General features: G+C 43.0%; 2 protein-coding genes across 11 annotated transcripts in view; both read right to left on the minus strand.

Annotated features, from left to right (window-relative positions):
- Nucleotides 1-6,222, minus strand: part of ELOF1 (elongation factor 1) — a 277,100-nt gene extending 270,878 nt beyond the window's left edge. For all 7 annotated transcript variants that reach the window (XR_008701973.1, XR_008701972.1, XR_008701971.1 and 4 more), the window contains exon 1: nt 6,212-6,222. The gene's annotated coding sequence lies outside the window, so the exon portion shown is untranslated. The remainder of the gene's footprint in view (nt 1-6,211) is intronic.
- INSR (insulin receptor) overlaps nt 1-17,628 on the minus strand; it is a 143,682-nt gene that overhangs the window by 101,792 nt on the left and 24,262 nt on the right. The window lies entirely within an intron of this gene.

A 17,628-nucleotide genomic window follows, 5' to 3' on the forward strand; every position in this document is an offset into this window, starting at 1 on the left:
TATATATATGTGTGTGTGTGTGTGTGTGTGTGTGTGTATCTGAATCACTTTGCTATACAGCAGAAATGAACACAATACTGTAAATAAACTATACTTAAAAAAACATTTTTTTAAATAATAGGTTATAATAGGTAATACAAAGGTTTTGGTCTAAAAAGAAAAAGAAAAATACGAAGGAGGATTCCTTTACGATCAGCAACCCACCCTGAGTTTCTGTCTGCAGCCAAGACAGAGAAAACGAGGTTTTGGGTAACAGACCCGATCCTCTGGGTGGATGTTAAGTCTATGGCCAATCCCACCCTCCGCAACACCACTGTTAGTCATGAACAATAAAAACATGTAAGGAATACAGATTCCAGATGGCAGATTAAAGCCTCTATTAGATTTCAAATGAAAACTCCTACTGTAATACTCCGAACGTGATATAGTCCCACAAAAAGAAAGATGAATCACAAGACCGTTTTAAACGAAAGGTTTGACTGAATTACGTCACAGTAAGTCACACTGCCTTTCAACATCCTCACGCTGAGAGCAGGGCCCAGAAATAGAAACAAGGGCCAAGCGGCAGGTCAGTCCACAGGTCAGGTTCAGGCCTGGCCCAGCCCTCGCTCTTTCAAGCCAGTATCACAGAACCGTAAGTGCAAAAGGAGGCAGGGAGAGACAAAGTGTGTTTGGAAGAAAAACTAGTTCCAGCTGTCTTGAGAGGTAAGTCAGCTGGGATAACAGAGGGAGCGTGGAATAAGAACTCCCCAGAAACAAGCCCTAACTCTCGCAGTGCAGATATCTTCCCAATGGAGTTAAGCCTTTACTTTCACATTCCACATGCAGGTGGATCCAGGAGAACATTTCCCTGCAGAACTGTCGATTCCGAGCTCTGATTCTAAATTCACTGGTGCTTCCAGCTTCTGTATGATATTTACAGATGCCGGATTAAACAGTCACTCAGCTACCGGGAAACCACAAGCAAATATAAAATACAGAAACTCTACAGGTCACAACAAGTTAAAAAAATTTTTTAAACCCCACAGATTGAAACTCACTAAAATGAACAGTTAATTTTTTTTTTAAACCCTAAGTACTAGTGATTAAAGCTCACTCAACTGGAGAGGCAGTGTAGCCTAGTCCAAAAGGCACATGATTTAGGAAAAAAAAAAGACCATGAACTAAATTCCAGTCCTACCCTACCTCAACCCCATTATCTGTGTGACCTTGGGCAAGTCACTTTACCACTTCTGGAGCTGTTAAGCCAGGCTGTAAAACAAGGATAATTATTAGGATGGCTATGAAGACAGAATGAGATAATTTGTATAAAGTAATTAAAAGATAGTAAACAGCTCTCATGAAAATAATTATCAAAAATAATAAATCAGGGACTTCTCTGGTGGTCCAGTGGTTAAGAATTTGCTTTGTAATGCAGGGGACACAAGTTCAATCCCTGGTCGGGGAATTAAGATCCCACATGCCTTGTAGCAACTAAGCCCATTTGCTGTGACTCCTGAGCCCATGGGCCACAACTAAAGAGCCTGTGCACCACAATGACAGATTCCGCATGGTGCAGCAAAGACCTGATGCAGCCAAATAAATAAATAAACATTCTAAAAATAACAAGTCAAAATTATCTTGAGAAACTCTTTAGAAAACAAGAATGTTATATAGTCAAAATCTGTGAGGGCAGCCAAAGCCCTGCTCAGGGGTGCATTCGTGGCCTTAAAAGCTTTAATTTTATTAAAAGTGTATTATTAAATTATTCACTCATTCATTCCCCAATTTATTCAAAGACTTAGGCATCTGGTGATGTCATCTAAACATTTCACACCAAAAGGAACAAAAGAAGCAAAATCCATGCCTTAGAATAATCTAAAAATGAAAAGGATTCATATTATAACAGTAACTAATGAATCGTGGGGAAAGACAAGATACATAAATCCAAAATTTGCTTTGTTAAAAAAAAAAAGTGGCAAATCTAAGTAGAAGGAAAGGAGAATATGCCAACAAGATATTTATTTAATGGCACACTATTAAATCTGATCATTTCAATGAAATGATCCCTAATAAAATGCAAATCACAAAAGTTGACTCAAAAAGATTTCATCAGAAGTTAAAAAAAATTCCAGACTGCATTCTATAACAAACTAGTATAAAATTTTTAAAGATATTAAAGAACTGCTTCCTCAACAGTTTATTGCACCATGGGATTTCTCCAACAAATAATCATTTTCAAGGAAGTGTTAGTTCTGATGCCATAATTCTAAAACATTTAAAATGAGAACTTGCCTAGTTCATTTTAGGTGGCTAGGATATCAGATAACAAAACTTGATGAAGAGATTGCAAAGTAAAACAGACCAAAAACATAACAGAGTTTCACTCTTGAACACAGGTGGCAAAGATCCATAAAAACAAAGCAAATTGACTTCAACACTATACTAAAGGAATAATTCATCACAGCCAGGTAGGGTTTACCACACAGGAAAGCAAGGTTGACTTTATGCTAGGAAATCTATTAAACATGATTGTCAGATAATACCATTGTTAAATATTTAATATGAGTCTTGGTCAATAGAATAAGATTTTAAATGAAATGAAAGGTACAACATTTAGACATGATTTTTTTAATAAAATTGCACACAATAAATAAAAATATTTAAAACTTACAAATCAATTTCACTAAAGGATCTGAATTCAGGATAAATACACTTATTTACAGTACTACCACCAACAAAAACTGTGTGTTATAGGAATTAAAAATCATCACAGCAAGAAATATATGGGATAAATATTTTTAAAAGCATAACATGAAAAGATTTGTAAAAATGGAGAAACTGATCACATACCTGCATGGAAAGGAAAAATATTAAGGTATTGATTACTCAAGTTAATATACAGATTTACAGATTAATATAATTTTTCATCAAAACTTCAAGGGATTTCATGTGTATGGGAGGAGGTAAATTTGTAAATTCTTAAGTTTGACAAGAATAAACATTTTAAAAAAGTGTAATAGGAAAAAACTGAATCTACCGTCAATAAAACATACTCTAGATCTATAATAATTAAACCAGCATGGTACTGAAGAGACACAGATGAATACAATAGAACTGACATCTCTGAGGCGGATCCTGGTTTTTGATTGAATTTAGTGTGTGCTTGTTCAGTCATGTCTGACTCTTTGCAACCCCATGAACTGTAGCCCTTCAGAGTCCTCTGTCCATGGAATTTTCCAGGCAAGAATACAGGAGTGGGTTGCCATCTCCCACTCCAGGGGATCGTCCCAACCCAGGAATCAAACTCTCATCTTTGCGTCTCCTGCATTGCAGGTGGATTCTTTACCACTGGTGCCACGTGGGAAGCCAGGCATTTTGTAGTAGAAGGCAAAAAAAAATGGCCACAAGTGCTTCCCCTCCAATCAACACGTAGCATCTATATCCACCCTCTTCCTTCGAGCTTTTCTCAACCACATGACTTGCTATGACCAATGGGGACTTAGCACATGTGAAGCAAAAAGAGACTTGAAAAACACTTGAGAACTGGGGAACTATGTCTCGTTACTCCAGGAACCTTGGGACCATCACATGATCCAAATTCAAGCCAAGCTCATGCAAAATGAGTGACCACAGTGAGAAAAAAACAAAGCACCCCAGCAGACAGCCCATACCAAATACCAGCCACATGAGTGAGGCCAACTAGACCATCCAGCTACCAGTCATCCCACCAGCTGATCCCAGAGACTGGAGATAACCAAGCCTGTGTCTTTGGTCAACTGGGGTGGTCCAACCCAGAAAACCCACTTAGAAAACTTAACTCACAGGTTCATGAGCAAAGTAAATTGCAGTTGTGCTGTGGAACTCTGCTCAATGTTATGTGGCAGCCTGGACGGGAGGGAAGTTTGGAGGGAAATGGATACACGCATATGCATGGCCGGATCTCTTCATTGTTCACCTGAAACTATCACAACATTGTTTGTTAATCAACTATACTCCAATACAAAATAAAAAGTTTTTAAAAAATGACAGTTATGCAAAGTCAGGATGTTTCAGAGAAGGTCTGTTATGCAGCAAAGCTAGCTGATACAAGTTCCAAGAGAAGATCCCATGTCACCCCAATAGTAGAGAAGGAAATAGCACCCCACTCCAGTACTCTTGCCTGGAGAATCCCATGGACGGAGGAGCCTAGTGGGCTGCAGTCCACGGGGTCGCAAAGAGTCAGATACGACTGAGCGACTTCACTTTCACTTTTCATTTTCATGCACTGGAGAAGGGAATGGCAACCCACTCCAGTATTCTTGCCTGGAGAATCCCAGGGATGGGGGAGCCTGGTGGGCTGCCGTCTATGGTGTCACACAGAGTCTGACACCACTGAAGCAACTTAGCAGCAGCAGCAACATCCCAATAAACCGCCCCCTTGTGGTTGAAGTTAGTCTGAGTAGATTCCCATCACCAGCAATTATGAGTTGACTCTGACGCTCAATGCTGAGCCAGGAAGACAAACTCTGGCTGAGGTTCCCTACCTTACTGCCTTACTCATCCTGAGTCCACTTCCTCTCTACCCTGTTACCTTGAAAGCACTCTGTTCCCCAGAGAAAGAGGAGAAGTCAAGAAGGAGCTGACACATTCCTCGCTCCCAGTCACCCATAGGCATGATGACACTCTCAGCCCTGGTCAACACACCTACCCCTTCCTTGTTCCTCTTCTCGATTAGATGTCCCCATAATGGCCTCTTTGTTATGCTCAACTTTCCCAAGCTACTCCTTCCTCTATTCCAGGGCTTACAAAGCTTGGGGTGGAGGGGGAGACGGGGAACTATTCATTGTTATCTTATCTTTAAAGGGGAAAAAAATCAAACTCAAAATAGAGAAAAGGAATAGGTTTTTTTTTTTTTTTGGTCCAAAGAAGAGATATCAGTTAAAAGTTAAAGAAAAAAACTTTAAGTCTGGGTTCCTTAGCATTTCCTCATTCTACATGAGGAAACAGAGGCTGAGAAGAGCTAGTCCAAGGTCACACAAGAGACTCAAAATTCAAGACCAGGTTTGCCTGACTTCAGAGCTAACTTTGGGCTTCCCTAGTGGCTCAGATGGTAAAGAATCTGCCTGCAATGCAGGAGACTCAGGTTCCATCCCTGGGTCAGGAAGAGCCCCTGGAGAAGGGAATGGCAACCCACTCCAGTATTCTTGCCTGGAGAATCCCATGGATAGAGGAGCCTGGCAGGCTAACTTTAATCATGAAGTGAAATGCTCCAGAACAGTGCTACCCAACAGAACTTATGACAGTGATGGAAAAGTCCTACATTTGTGTTGTCCAAACATAGTGAGTGCAATCAAGGGAGAAATGCTTCATTTTTATTTCATTGTAATTCATTTTAACTCAGTGACACTCTAGACAGCACAGCTCTAGAATACCATCAAGTTGGTTCCACACCACTATCAAAGGGGAGACCCTCAACATCCTTATGTTCCCTGAATCCCACCCACACAACCAGGAGAAGTGGCAATTGAAAGATGATAAGACCTTAAGGGGAAAAGAGCATGAGGGCATTAGGTTACAACCAAACCTAGTAAAGTACTCTATAAATATGTTAATGTCCTCTAAAATTAAACAAACAGATGACCTGTTACCCAAAAACTGAGTTCACATCTTGGTGGGTGTTGAGCCAATGGACACAACAAAGCCAAAGATCATAAGAAAGGATTTATTATTTGCTCCAAGTAAGGAGAACACCAGGGATCCCTCCCAAAGCAATGTCTCCCCAAACAGCAAAATTGGGGAAGTTTTAAAGTAAGGGCTTCCCTGGTGGCTCAGTGGTAAAGAATCCCCCTGCCAATGCAGGAGACACGGGTTTGATCCCTGGGTTGAGAAGATCCCCTGGAGAAGGAAAAGGTAACCCACTCCAGTATTCTTGCCTGGGAAATTCCATGCACAGAGAAGCCTGGTGGGCTATAGTCCATGGGGTAGCAAACAGTTGGACATGACTTAGAAACTAAAAACAACAACATGCATATTCGTGAGGGGGCTTGAAGAGAGGAGAATTCAGCACAATATTGGGATAAAGGTAGACAGATCTTTAGTTGATTGAAGTGGGGAGGTGGTAAGCAGGAGCCAACATCCTCCACCTGGATGAGGGTTTTAGTTCCTGCAGAACTCAAAGGTATATTATATGTATACAATATAATGCATGTGTGCATGCTAAGTCACTTCAGTCATGTTCAATTCTTTGTGACCCCATGTACTGCAGCCCAGCAGGCTCCTCTGTCCATGGGATTCTCCAGGTAATAATAGGTATGCATATTCTGAAGAACCAGGACCCTGCCCCAAGGCTGCACTATAGATTCTTGACTGCCTCCCTTATTTCTGCATTCCCTCCTGTAACATCACTAATTACTGGGATTTCCCTGGTGGCCTAGTGGTTAGGATTCCAGGCTTTCACTGCTGTGGCCTAGGTTCAATCTTTTGTTGAGGAACTGAGATCCTACAAGATGCATGGCCAGGGGGGAAAAAAAAACTTTAATTACTGAGACCTATTCAAGGGCACCCTTATGGCAGAAAGTGAAGAGGAACTAAAAAAGCCTCTTGATGAAAGTGAAAAAGTTGGCTTAAAACTCAACATTCAGAAAACGAAGATCATGGCATCCGGTCCCATCACTTCATGGGAAATAGATGGGGAAACAGTGGAAACAGTGTCAGACTTTATTTTTCTGGGCTCCAAAATCACTACAGATGGTGACTGCAGCCATGAAATTAAAAGACGCTTACTCCTTGGAAGGAAAGTTATGACCAACCTAGATAGCATATTGAAAAGCAGAGACATTACTTTGCCAACAAAGGTCCGTCTAGTCAAGGCTATGGTTTTTCCTGTGGTCATGTATGGATGTGAGAGTTGGACTGTGAAGAAGGCTGAGCGCCGAAGAATTGATGCTTTTGAACTGTGGTGTTGGAGAAGACTCTGGAGAGTCCCTTGGACTGCAAGGAGATCCAACCAGTCCATTCTGAAGGAGATCAGCCGTGGGATTTCTTCGGAAGGAATGATGCTAAAGCTGAAACTCCAGTACTTTGGCCACCTCATGCGAAGAGTTGACTCATTGGAAAAGACTCTGATGCTGGGAGGGACTGGGGGACGACAGAGGATGAGATGGCTGGATGGCATCACTGACTCGATGGACGTGAGTCTCAGTGAACTCCGGGAGTTGGTGATGGACAGGGAGGCCTGGCGTGCTGTGATTCATGGGGTCTCAAAGAGTTGGACACGACTGAGCAACTGATCTGATCTGATTCAAGGGCAAGCATTGCAGCCAGGCTTAGATCACAAAATGGGTTAGGCAAAAATAGGTTCTCTTATGTCCAGTAAGCCACCCTTGGTTCTCTTTTTCCAGGAACCCAGTACCCTATGTGTTTATAAACTGATGCCATGCTATGCTTATTCAGCTAGCAAGAACAGATTCTGAACAATGGATTCCCATTGTTCACTCCTATTGGCTAAATCCCTTTCTAGAGCTTTCAGAGTTGGGAAAAACTTAGAGGAAAAAAAAAAAAAAAAACCTCTGTGTAGGCAATAGCTGCACTTTACATCAAGTGGGGAAAAGAATCAATGTCATCTTCTGACTTCTTTTATTCTGAATTTGTAACTCTAATGCCCTGGGTCTATGTTAGCTTCCTTCATCCCTCCTCCCAAGATCTCAGAGTCAATATGCCAAGGTGTCCTTCACTTTCTATCCCATCAGTCCTATTTTTCATCCTACCAAATGCCCATTGCTGTTATCTGCAATCCCTAATAAATATTACACTCCCAATGGCCAAGACTCCTCAAATAAAGTCAGGCAGTGCACCAAGCTTGTGGGTCTCAAAGACATCCTTTCAAAACTGTGAAAATCTGTGAAGTATTATGCCCTCATCTGAACCACATGGGCCTCTTTAAGACAATTCTCCAACTTTTTCTTCATCAAACTCATGCCCACATGGGACATCTTTCCTTTCTTGGATTCATCTACTGTTTTACTTCCGACACGTGTCTCAAGGTCTTCTGACAAAGTTGTCTTCTGTACAACCACAAATCCTAAGATCAACTTCTTGCTTTCTTTTTCTCTTGCCCTTGTAAAATTCCTTTGCAAATAACCTTCATACCTCCCTCGCTTATAAAAATAATTTTCTTAGCAAAACTTGCCTTGGTTAAAGAACATAGAGTTTTGTTACAAAGTTCAGCCTGTGCCTTGTTTATCATAAACTAAAAATGGGAGGCCACCGAGTACTCTTTGACTGCATAACAAAATTTTTAGGTTTTTGAAAAAGAAAAAAAAAAAATTCTCAAAGAGCCCACCACCACCCATATCCGTGCTCCAGAGGAGGAACGGCCAGAAAGATTGCCTCTCAAAATGGTCCGTTGCAAATAGTCCTAGGGTGGAGCTGGGGGGTGGGGCAGATGTTAAATAAAGTCCACTGAGGGACTAGAATCTGAGTCTGACCCTCTGGGCCCAGAGGACAGAAAGCCAAGCTGAACTGTGCCATGAGAGAGCAGTCAGCAACACTCAGATGGGGGGACATGCCCCCAGGTGGAGCAGCCCAGTTCTCCAACAGGGAGAGTGGAAGAAAAAGAAAGGGATGGAGGGGAATCCTATAGATGAGGATTTTTACACACCAGATCATTCTAGGAGGTAAGGGCTCTGTCTGCATTGTAGGGTGGCAATCACTGCAGATGGTGACTGCAGCTATGAAATTAAAAGACGCTTGCTCCTTGGAAGAAAAACTATGACAATCCTAGACAGCATATTAAAAAGCAGAGACCTCACTTTGCTGACAAAGGGCTGTGTAGTCAGAGCTATGGTTTTTCCAGGAGTCATGCATGGATGTGAGAGTTGGAACATAAAGAAGGCTGAGTGCTGAAGAATTGATGCTTTCAAATTGTGGTGCTGAAGACTCGAGAGTCCCTTGGACTGCAAGGAGATCAAATCAGTCAATCCTAAAGGAAATCAAACCTGAATGTTCACCTGAAGGACTGCTGCTGAAGCTGAAGCTCCAATCCTTGGCCACCTGATGCAAAGAATCGACTCAGTGGAAAAGATCCTGTTGCTGGAAAAGATTGAGAGCAGGAGGAGAAGAGGGCAGCAGAGGATGAGATGTTTAGATGGCATCACTGACTCAATGGACATGGGTTTGAGCAAACTCCAGGAGATAGCAAAGGACAAGCCTTGCATGCTTCAGTCCATGGGGTTGCAAAGAGTCAGACATGACTTAGCAACTGAACAACAACAACAGAGACAATTCAAGATGGGGCTGGTCACTGGAAGACCAAGTGCATAATTAGAGGGGTGGGATTTTCAGCCTGGCCTCCAGACAGGGGAGGGGTCTGGAGATGGAGTTCAGTCAAGAAGGGGATGGCAGAGTATGGGGTAGTTAGATAGCATCACTGACTCAATGGACATGAGTTTGAGCAAATTCCAGAATATAGTGAAGGATGGAAAAGCCTGGCATACTGCAGTCCATGGGGTCTCAAAGAGTCGGACATGACTGAGCAACCAAACAACAACAATAATAACTGCGTTGTAGGGTATTGAATGGCATCCATGACCTCCACCTGCTCGATGTCAGTATATCACCCCCTACAATTTGCAACACCCAAAAATGTCTCTAGACATCGAAGAATGTCCTCTAGAGGTCAAAATCACCCACAGTTGAGAATCACTGCTATAGACCCAAAGAGACAGATCCATTTTTTTTTTTTTAATGGTTGAGACTAAACTATATTGTCTACAGATTCACATTCAAGTGATCAAACAGAAAGAAGTAACTAGTAGAAAAGACAAGATAGTGACCATTTGGGGGCTGGAGGGAGAAGGGGGACTGTGTCTAGAGTGGGGACCATGGAAGGACTTCCAGAGGCAAGATTGCTGGCAAAGTACCATTGCTCAGCCAGAGTTGGGGGCGATGTAAAGCTGCTTGTGTGCATGCTCTGTCACTCAGTCATGTCTGACTCTTTGAGACCCCATGGACTGTAGCCCACCAAGCTCCTCTGTCCATGGGATTTTCCAGGCAAGAATACTGGAACAAGTTGCCATTTCCTGCTCCAGGGGATCTTCCCAACTCAGGAATCAAACCTACATCTCTTGAGTCTCTTGCATTGGCAAAAGGATTCTTTACCACTGAGCCACCTGCATACCACAACTGAAAGATCTCACATGCTGCCACTAAATATTCCACATGCCACAATCAAAACAGAAGATCCTGAATGCTGCAACCAAGACCCAGCACAGCCAAATAAATAAATAAATACATTTCAAAAAAACTTCTATAATAAAAAGGTCAAATGATCCTCTACCCCAAACCTTCCAGGCATTTAACAAATATGGGTTTTATCTACCAGGTGCCCCACAGTGCCCAGTTGATGAACACACTTTACCCTCTGCTTCTATGCCCTGTGGCTTGAGTTTGGGCTGGGAGATCTCAGTCCATTTCCCAAACCTGGAATCCAAGGAAAGTAGCCCAATCTACTGCTACTCATATGGTCCCACCCGTGATGGACAACAGGAGCCCAAGGAAAGCGAGTCTTTTTTTATTTGTTTCCTTGCTGTTATTTAGTCGCTGAGTTGTGTCTGACTCTTTGCAACCCCATGAATTGCATCATGCCAGGCTCCTCTGTCCATGAGATTTCCCAGGCAAGAACACTGGAGTGGGTTGTCCTTTCCTTCTCCAAGGGATCTTCCTGCCCCAGGGATCGAACCTGCATCTCCTCCTACATTGGTAGGCAGATTCTTTACCACTGAGGCAGCTGGGAAGCCCCATTTGTTTCCTACTCTTGACTTTAATCTCTAGTGTGGGCAGGCATTTAGTTTGAGCTAGCAAAAGACTCTATGCTCAGTCCCTCAGTTGTGTCCAACCCTTGGTGACCCTGTGGACTGTAGCCTGCCAGACTCCTCTATCCTTGGGATTTTCCAGGCAAGAATACTGGAGTGGGTTACCATTTCCTACTCCAAGCAAAGACTCTAAGCCCAAGACAAAGAGAGGAAGAGGGAGAAGGGGAGGTGGGGGACTGGGTCGGGGGTAGATGAAGAGACGGGAGAGCTGAGGTTGAAGGGGAGAGCTGAGGTTGAGGGGGAGAATGGGGAGGAGAGGCAGAGGAGACAGAGGAAGAAGGAAGAGGAGATAAAGGACACAATTTTGAAACCCCACCACCCACATCAGTTCTCTTTTACCCGGAAAGGGAACATTCTATGAGGCACAGGTGTGTAGAGAGAGAAGTACTGACCACAGGGAGTATCTGGGCTCCCAGCCTGACCAGAGCTGAGGTCCCCAGGACAGCCATGGGGCATTTCAGGTGTTCAGCTACAAAGAAGAGATTTTAATTCTGAAAACGGGTATGGGGACAGGATGGGAAATAACTGGTCAACAAATTTCATCAAGGAGGTGGGAGAAAAAGAAAAACTCGTCAGACCAGTTACCACGTTACCAGACAGTCAGCCACCTTTCCATAATTATGTATTTAACTCTACCCTACCTTTTTCTAAAGGACTGGATCAATTTATTTCTCTAAGAGAAAAGGTAGTTGAATGAGTATCCCTAAGCCCTGCTCCAGGAAGGCAAGAACTTGTGAGAACTGTAGGCCTATATCTTCATTAATAAGTTTTCAGACTGTACTGTCCCCAAGATGCCAGGTGACTATGCGGTCAACTGGTCGACCTTTCTTCAGGGCTTCAAGCCTATAGAAACACTTTCTGCCTACTTATCTTATCTCCTTATTGTTATTTCTTTGACTTTCTCCCAGACTCAGCAAGGACTGTGGGGTCCCAGCAGCAAGCCGAGCTCAGCACAGCTGTCTACTCAATATCAGTGAAAAACAACCCATCCTGATTGTAGCCCCAAGTGTAACCTCCGTGATCTCTCCACCACACCCGCAGGAAAACTTCTAGCACTCAGAGCACACGATTGCACAAGCCTCTCTTCACAGTATAAGCAGCCTCCTTACTCTCGCCCTGAAGACCTCTGTGCTTTTGTCATTGCCTTTCCATCCATCTGGAACACCCTTCCCTCTTACCCTCCAAGCATCATTTGCCACACAAACCAAATCACACCTTTTCAACCACTCCAACCTGGGATAATCTCTCTCCTTCCATGGATGCCATGGCAAGTCATCATCAATACTAGGGAAGGAAGGGGAGGCTCAAAAACAAACTCTCTAGAACTCTTTATATATATATATATGCAGTGTTATTTACTTACGCATTTTATCTTTGGCTTCACTGGGTCTTTGTTGCGGCACATGGGCTTTCTCTAGTTGTGGTCAGTGGGGGCTACTTTCATTGCGGTGCACAGATCTCTCACTGAAATGGCTTTTCTTGTTGCAGAGCGTGGCCTCTAGGGTATGGGGGCTTTCGTAGTTGTGGCATTTGGGCTTAGTTGCACATGGAGTCTTCCTGGACCAGGAATCAAACCCATGTCCCCTGCATTGGCAGGTGGATTCTTAACCACCGGACCACCAAGGAAGTCCATATTCCCTAGGAAGCTTGTTCTCCCCTGTTATACAAAAACCCAATCATTTCCAAAATTAAGAGTTTACTTAAAAAATTCTGATCTCAGTGATAAAGAAATTACAAAGACCACAAAACTTTTTCAGTATAGTGCTTTTAATTCTCTCCTAGGTTTTAAAACAAAAAAGAATAAATACAAATGAAACACTCCAATGGGCCTCTGTACTACATGATCTGTTGCCTTTTTTCTAATTATTATTATCAAGATCCTGTACATATTAGACTTTTCTGTTTTCTGCATGGACTGCAATGGCATAACCACAAAGGAATTTAATTTATCAACATTCTGAAGTGTTATCTAGAGAACATCATGATTTCAGGTGCCCCAGCACCAAACATGTCTAGAATCACTGGTCTGATGACTCACTTAGCGGGGGAAGGGGGGAGTCTCTCTTGCCTTGTGACATCTCCTGCTCACTGGGCTACCTTGAATGGTTAATTGGCTCCTGCCTTTTAACTCCCCAGCCACACTGAGAGCTCCTGAGGGGCAAGGATGATATTCCATTCTTTCCAGCCCCCTCATGTCAGTGCCAGCAAGGAACAGAGGGGCTGCTTTGGCCTAATGCTAAGATGTCCCAACTTCCACTGAAAACAAGCATCTATCTGGAAAGGTCCTCCTCATTTTTATAAGGGGCACAGCCAAGAACAGATGATGTTACTTTTTTTTTTCTTTAAAGAGCTATACAAGTTTGGTCCATACAGCAGCCACAGGCAAGACATAAATGAATAAATGACCAAGCATGACTGTATTCCAATGAAACTTGATTTAGGGACACTGAAATGTTAATTGCAGATAACTTTCACCTCTCACAAAATACTACTCTTTAGATTTTCCCCTCAATCTTTGTATTTTTAAAATTTATTTTATTGAAGTATAGTTGATTTACAATGCTGTGTTACTTTCTGCTGTACAGCAACCTGTTTACATATACATTCTTTTTTATATTCTTTTCCTTTCTGGTTTATCACAGGATATTGAATATGGTTCCCTGTGCTGTGCAATAGGACCCTGTTGTTTATCCATCCTGTTTATGAATTTGCGTCTGCTAATCCCGAACTCCCAATTGATCACTCCCTCACCCGGCCTTGGCAACCACAAGTCTGTTTTCTATGTCTGTACCCTCAGTCTTTTTAAAGTAGAAAAAAAAACATTCTTAGCTCATGGGCCACACAAAAATACTGGAGAACTGAATTTGGCTCATGGGTTGTAGTTTGCTGACCGGTCAATGATTCTAGACCAGACAAGTCTGAGATCAAACCATTTCCCAGCAAAGTCTCCTAGAATAAGTTTCTTAATTACTATCCAAGCCTGAATGTCCCTTTCTGCAAAATGGGAATAGCATCTTCTCATAGGCTACCATAAGGATTCCATGAGTCAGAGCTTGTCACACTCTTAGCACAGAGCTTAGTGCATTGTAAGTGCTCAATAAGCCTTAGCTAGTAATAAATGGTCAAAGATGTCATTGTTTATCTACATGACTAGTCCTGAGGACACAAATATAAATGCCAAGGTTCTTGTATTCAGGAGAACTCAGTCTGATGGAGGAGACAGCCAAATTAAGATGGGATGAAAAGAGACATAGAAATGGCCAGGAGGCACATGAAAAGATCCTCAACAAAAATGCAAATCAAAACTACAATGAGGTACTACCTCACATCAGTCAGAATGGCCATGATCAAAAACTCTATAAACCAATTAATGCCAAGGAGGGCATGGAGAAAAGGGAACCTTCCTATACTGTTGGTGGGAATGTAAACTGGCAGCCACTACAGTCCCTGTGTGGCTCCGATGGTAAAGAATCTGCAATGTTAGAGGCCCGGATTCAATCCCTGTGTCGGGAAGATCCCCTGGAGAAGGGTATAGCTTCCCATCCCAGTATTCTTGCTTGGAGAATGCCGTAGACAGAGGAGCCTGGCATGCTACAGTTCATAGGGTCACAAAGAGTCAGACATGACTAAAGCAACTGAGCATGAGCCCACACAACGGAGAAGAGTATGAAGAGTTCTTTAAATACTAAAAATAGAGCTACCATATGATCTAGCAATTCCACTCCTGGGCATATATTCAGAGAAAATCATAATTCGAAAAGATACATGTCCGCAAATGTTTATAGCAGCAGTGCTTACAATAGCCAAGACATGGAAGCAATCTACATGTTCATCAACAAGAAATGGATAAATAAGGTGGTAACTTATCTACAATGGAATCTTACTCAGCCATAAAAAAGAATGTAATAATACCATTTACAGCAACATGGATGGACCTAGAGATTATCATACTGAGTGAAATGTCAGACAAATATTATATGATATTGCTTATATGTGACATCTAAAGAAAATGGTACAAATGAATCTATTTACAAAACAGAAAGAGTCACAGATAGAGAAAACAAACGATGATTACCAAAGGGGAAAGCAAGAGAGGGATAAATTGGGAGACTGGGATTAACATGTATACATTATTATATAAAAAATAGATAACTAAAAAGAATCTATTGTATAGCACAAGGAATTCTAATCAGTACTCTGTAATGACCTATAGGGGACTAGAACCTACAAAAGAATGAATATATGTATAACTGATGCACTCTGTTTTATAACAGAAACCAATACAACATTGTGAATCAACTATGCTCCATTAAAAATTAATTTGAAAAAATGATGATATGGTAAGGGTGATAGGAAAAGGCAGCCAGAATGTTGGCAGGGCCAATTCTAGGGCGTCTCCCACCCCAGATTTCTTTGTTCTCTGCAGTTCCCCCAACTTTCCACAATGAGCACAGGTAAGCCCAGTTAAGAGCTCAGATTCGGAGCCAGAATACCTGGGTTTGGGGATCAAAGCCCATCTCTACTACTTAGGAGTGATGTGACCCTGGACAAGTGGCTTCACCTCCTGGGGCTCCCAGGACCTCATCTGTAAGGAGAAATTGTTGGAAGACCTTGCTGCCATATTGTAAGCAAAGCAACTTAGTGTCTGGCACAAAATAATTCACTACGAAGGCTCTGATTATTACAATAGCAGAGGCAAAGTTAAAAAATGGAAGAAGTGGGGAAAAAGTTTCAACCTGAAGTTCAGACCTTGGCCTCAAAGCAAACCCTTCAAGGGTGACTGTGTGTGCATTTAAAAATGTAGTGTTTAATATCAACAGAGTACCTTAACCTTCAGAGAATCTGAAACACAGCATGCATACTATGTCACTTCAGTAGTGTATGACTGTGCGACCCCATGGACTGTAGCCTGCCAGGCTCCTCTGTCCATGGGATTCTCCAGGCAAGAACACTGGAGTGGGTTGCCACGCCCTCCTCCAAGGGATCTTCCCAACCCAGGGATGGAACCTGCATCTCTTGCATCTCCTGCATCAACACGTGGGTTCTTTACCACTAGCGCCCCCTGGGAAGCCCTCGGACACAAATGGAGAGACTCACCTCCCTCTGCCTCCTGCTCCTTCCTGCTTTCTTACCGATGTCTCTATGTTGCCAGCCAGTTTCCTGGTACCCAGCATGCCCCAGATTCATCCTCTCCTCTGACTGGCAGCAAGTAGCTGGTGTGGCCTCCCAGGGGAAAAAGAAATACCAGTGGGTTTGGCTAGAGCAGCTGGTCAAGCAAGTCCTGTGGTGTCTAGTCTCCAAAAGCCCAAAGCTGAGGCACCAAGTAAAGAAAGGTATTTTCCCTCTGGGGCTGTAGGTCCAAGCACCCAGTTCTCACGGTGGGTTTTCATCTGCCTGCCTCAAGACCAAAATCAGAAATGGAGCCAAGCTTTGGCAGACACTCACCCAGGGGCTGGTCTGCCCAGAGAGGCTGGTGAACTCATGGCATCTAGGAGAAGCTTCCAGAACATTCACCAAATGCCAGGTGCTGGGATAAGTGTACCCCTAGGTATCATTTCATTTAACCCCCCAAACTGCAACCCTGACAAGCAGGTGCCACAATTATTCAAACTCTTCAGATGGGGAAGCACAGGTTTAGTCCAGCTCATGTACCATGAACAGCAGGACAGGACTCTGAACAATTTCTGTAACTGTTTGAAAATGGGTCCAGCACGGCCAATCTTTGAGGCCTTTTTTTAAAACCCTTTTTATTCATCTTCTAGGTGGTAACCATTTCCTTTTTAAAAATAATTTTATTTATTTATTTATTTTTGGCTGCACTGGGTCTTCATCGCTATGTCCAGGCTCTCTCTAGTTGCGGCGAGCAGGGGCTATTCTCTAGCTGTGCCTCACGGGCTTCTCGCTGCAGCGGCTTCTTTTGTTGCAGAGCACAGGCTCTAGAGCGAGGACTCAGTAGTCGCGGCGCACAGGCTTAGTTGCTCCTCGCCAGGTGGGATCTTCCCGGACCAGGGATCGAACCCGTGGTCTCCTGCATTGGCAGGCAGATTCTTGACCACTAGATAACCAGGGAAGTCTGACTTTCGGGGTCTGAATGACCCATCCATGTCGGGGGCAGGGAGCGATTTTCTGACCTGGAAGGCTAGAGCTTCACCCCATGCTTTCACCCACAGACCCTCCCTCTTGTCATTCATCCCGCAAGTGCATTCAGTCACATGTTCAATGTCTGCATTTGCTACCAGAAGAGCCTCTCTAAGGAGACGGGAGCTGGTCACTTCTGTGTCCCCAAGGACAGCACGACCTGGCACACAGTAGGTTCTCAATAAACACAGCTTGTGACCCAGCTTACATAGACCCCTATCCACTCTGCTCATTCAGAGTTCCTTGTATTTGACCTCCATTTGCATCTCCACCCCAAATATGTAGACAGAGTGATGGAGAGGAAGCAGCTCAAGACACACACCAGAGTGATTATCCTTTTAATTTACTTTAACCATTGAGAACCTTCTTTTCTCTCTTTGCCCAAACCATCAGTGTTTGGGGACCAGGTAGAAAAGGAGCCATTGTAGAGAATGTTTAAACTGGATCCAGAGGACAACCCAACACCTTCATCCCAGTGGTCTGTCTGTCTGGTCTGGTCTGTCTTTTTTCTTTAGAGTTAAAAATGTATTTTACAAATTCTTGGGGTTTTTTCTAGTTCTACTTGAATATATACATAAAATCATTATGAAATTAGCTATCCATTCTTCATAAATTGCAAATCTGATTTTCCAGGGATTTTCTTTTTATCAGTGTGGTA

The sequence above is a fragment of the Bubalus kerabau genome, chromosome 1, assembly GCF_029407905.1.
Source record: "Bubalus kerabau isolate K-KA32 ecotype Philippines breed swamp buffalo chromosome 1, PCC_UOA_SB_1v2, whole genome shotgun sequence".
Lineage (NCBI taxonomy): Eukaryota > Metazoa > Chordata > Mammalia > Artiodactyla > Bovidae > Bubalus > Bubalus kerabau.